The sequence below is a fragment of the Petaurus breviceps genome, unplaced genomic scaffold, assembly GCF_028583685.1.
Source record: "Petaurus breviceps papuanus isolate PSGF00001 unplaced genomic scaffold, PetGlider_PUasm1.0 90760, whole genome shotgun sequence".
Taxonomy (NCBI): domain Eukaryota; kingdom Metazoa; phylum Chordata; class Mammalia; order Diprotodontia; family Petauridae; genus Petaurus; species Petaurus breviceps.
Genome location: NW_027187338.1, coordinates 13,030,842 through 13,034,749, shown reverse-complemented (window position 1 = coordinate 13,034,749; position 3,908 = coordinate 13,030,842). Strand labels below are relative to the sequence as shown.

At 41.2% G+C, this 3,908-nt stretch overlaps 1 pseudogene; it reads left to right on the top strand.

The window, feature by feature from the left end:
- The first annotated feature begins 1,223 nt into the window (after positions 1–1,223).
- LOC138146166 (heterogeneous nuclear ribonucleoprotein A1-like) lies at positions 1,224–2,484 on the top strand (annotated as a pseudogene).
- The last annotated feature ends 1,424 nt before the right edge of the window (positions 2,485–3,908 follow it).

Below are 3,908 nucleotides of genomic sequence, written 5' to 3'. Positions count from 1 at the left end.
TTCCTTTGGATATTGAATATGTATCACACTTCTTATAAACATATATGCCACCATCCTGGGTCAGTGTTTTCTCTTGATCTAAGTGCCCAAGGTTAGTTGAAAGCTATCAAAGCTTGAAATTGCATTAAGACTTTTGGGATGATTTGTACTGGGCTCATATGGACATAAAGTAAAATTCATTGGATAGCACCAACTGCTTCTAGCTACCATGTGTGGAATAAACTATAATCCAGTAGAATAACCCATTAAAGATCTCTGATTTCTGCTATTATTTCAATAATAAGGGACCCTCTGGGGAATAAACCTTGATTCACCAAGGTTCATACCCCTGATTGTTGGCTTGATTCTCTTTTGGTAACTATTCATTGTATGACTATTTCTACCAACAAATCATCCAAGAATAACTGAGGCAAAGAGAATGGTTTGTGATATTAAAATCTCATATATTACTTTATTTCATAAAAGTTTAACCAAGAATCTTTTTCTCTCATTACATGAGTTTAAATATCCTTAAGCCTGAAACTTTAGTGCCCTATTTCTTTCTTGTAAGTTATCCACAACCTACTTCAGGAGAAACTTACTTAAGATAAAGAAACTTACTTAAATGTATTCCATGAAGCACTCATGTCAGATATTCCAGAAAATCTAAATTGTTGCTGTGCGAAATCCCCATGTCCCAGGCTGTGGAAAATCTTTTTTCTCTGACTCCAACCAATAGTAACTTGATAATGCCCACACTGCGAATAATAATAGATTATGTTGCTTTGCTATAAAAGAATTGCCTTGACTGTTGAAGGGAGGGGTCCTTAGTTACTGAGGATCCTCAGACCCCATGTATTGGCAATTGCTAGCTTTGCTAATAAGTTTATCAGGCTTAGAACTTTGTTGCCTCCGTTTTCCTTATTCAGAGATTTCAACCATGATATTGGTGAGCCAGCCAGGAGGCCAAATGATAGGACCCTACCTCCCACCCCCCAGCCCAGGGATGATCTTGCCAAGGAGCCCCCTAGAGCATCCAAGTAGATACTTTTCACAAGGAACTTTTTTCACAGAGTGCCCGTGAGGTCCAAATCCCTTCAGTCTCAATTTTATCATCTGAGCTAAAATAAGTCTCAAATGGAAGGATCCCAACAGCAAAACTTTAGGTTTTTGTCATGGGTAAAATAACATTCACTGACCCAACACTGTGAATCCCTTCTTAAGAATAAAATAGCCTTGCTTCCTGTCCTCCACGCCGTTAGAGAAGGATGGCCGAAGCGTTTGTTGCCGCTCTCGCCATGTCGAAGTCAGAGTCCCCCAAGGAGCCCGAGCAGCTTCAGAAGCTCTTTATCGGAGGCCTGAGCTTCGAGACGACGGATGAGAGCCTAAGGAGCCATTTTGAGCAATGGGGCACGCTCACAGACTGCGTGGTGATGAGGGATCCAAATACCAAGCGTTCCAGGGGCTTTGGTTTTGTTACCTATGCCACAGTGGAAGAGGTAGATGCGGCCATGAACGCCAGACCTCACAAAGTGGATGACAGAGTTGTTGAACCAAAGAGAGCTGTTTCCAGAGAGGACTCTCAAAGGCCAGGCTAACTGTGAAAAAGATCTTTGTGGGTGGCATTAAGAAAGACACTGAGGAGCATCACCTGAGAGACTATTTTGAACAATATGGGAAAATTGAAGTGATTGAAATCATGACTGACAGAGGCAGTGGCAAAAAGAGAGGCTTTGCTTTTGTTACCTTTGATAACCATGATTCTGTGGATAAGATTGTCATTCAAAAATACCATACTGTGAATGGCCACAACTGTAAAGTAAGGAAAGCTTTGTCTAAGCAAGAAATGGCCAGCGCTTTATCTAGTCAAAGAGGTCGAAGTGGTTCTGGAAACTTTGGTGGTGACCATGGAGGTGGCTTTGGTGGAAATGATAACTTTGGCCATGGTGGGAACTTCAGTGGTTGTGGTGGTTTTGGTGGCAGTCATGGTGGTGGAGGATACAGTGGAAGGGGAGGTGGCTACAATGGATTTGGAAATGATGGAAGCAACTTTGGAGGTGGTGGAAGCTACAATGATTTTGGCAACTACAACAGTCTTCAAACTTTGGTCCCATGAAGGGAGGAAACTTTGGAGGCAGGAGCTCAGGTCTTTATGGTGGAGGCCAATATTTTGCCAAACCACATAACCAAGGTGGCTATGGTGGTTCCAGTAGTAGCAGTAGTTACGGCAGTGGCAGAAGATTTTAATTACTATTAGGAAACAAAGCTTAGCAGGAGAGGAGAGCCAGAGAAGTGACAGGGAAGACAGGTTACAACAGATTTGTGAACTCAGCCAAGCACAGTGGTGGCAGGGCCTAGCTGCTACAAGAAGACATGTTTTAGACAATACTTTTTGTGTATGGGCAAAAAAACCACCAGGACTGTATTTGTGACTAATTGTATAACAGGTTATTTTAGTTTCTGTTCTGTGGAAAGTGTAAAGCATTCCAACAGAGGGTTTTAATGTAGATTTTTTTTTGTACCCATGCTGTTGATTGCTAAATGTAATAGTCTGATCACAACGCTGAATAAATGTGTCTTTAAAAAAAAAGAATAAACTAGCCTTTCATCTTGACACTATTATTGGTAGCAGCTACCCCAAGGCTATATTGAGTATGGTGCTGTGAAAACAGAAAATTCCCACCTGTTTAACTCTAAAATGATACCCTGTGAATAATGTGGAACTTTAACACATAAATGTCTGTTAAATATGACTAATGCCTAAAATCAAACAGCTCAAAGGAAGTTTTCCCTTGTTATTGACTTCAGGTTAGTCTGCACACTTAGGAGTCAGACTCCTTCTCAACCTCAATCCTAAATCATCTGAGTTAAATTCTAAATTAATTCTCCCAAATGGGATAATCAGGACTTGAGGATTTTTGTCACAGGTGCAATAATGTTCCTTACCCCAATACTATGAATCTTTACTTAAGAATAAACTGTCAGGGACGGCCAGGTGGCTCAGCGAGTAAGAGCATTGGCTCCAGTGTCGGGATGATTTGTGGAACGAATCCGGGCTCAGACATTTAGCACCCACCCAGAAACACCTGAGCAAGTTACTTAACCCCAATTGCTTAGGGGCGGCCAGGTGGCTCAGCAAGTAAGAGCACTGGCTCCAGTGTCAGGATGACCTGGGGTTCAAATCTGGGCTCAGATACTTAGCACCACACCCAGAAATAACTGGCCGTGTAACTTTGAGCAAGTTACTTAGCTTTAAAAAAAAAAAAAAGAATAAACTATCCACCCATCTTGGCCCTATGATTGGTAGCAGCCCCCCTCTTCCCCAAGACTGTCTTGATCATGGTGCTGGAATAGCAGTCTTGATAGAAGGGGCTACCAAATAGAATACTGTGGACCTCCAGAAGGAATTCCCTGTTAGGGCCCCTTGGACTTTATTTAGACTCATAAGCCAAGGACCAGTCTGGACTAGACTCCTAAAGGCAACTGTAACTATTTGGCCAGTTTGAGTCACAGTGGAAAGCAAGGGCCAAGGGACTCAACAGAACCACATGAGTCTTTGGACTGGGACCTCAGAGGAAGGATTAGAATAGAAAAGGGAGAATTTCCTTCTCTCATCTAAAAGAAACCCTGTGTCATCAGACCAATCTCTCCTGTAGGTAGGAAAATCCCTGTGGCACCTTACATAGAGAAGGAAACTGATAGCAAAGCCTTGAAATGGTTTCCTTAAAATTATGTGCACTAACTTTTGACAAAATTTTCAAATAAGAAAATAAATCCTCAAAGGAGGAAGTAAGGTTTAAAGCAAAATTTATACCAGTAATTTCCTCTTTTTGGTTGGATTCTAAAGATATTATAGTTTAAGAGGAAATTTTTATTAAATTCTAAAGTATTATAGCTGTCAACTCTGAAAAATAAATTATCAAAGAGCC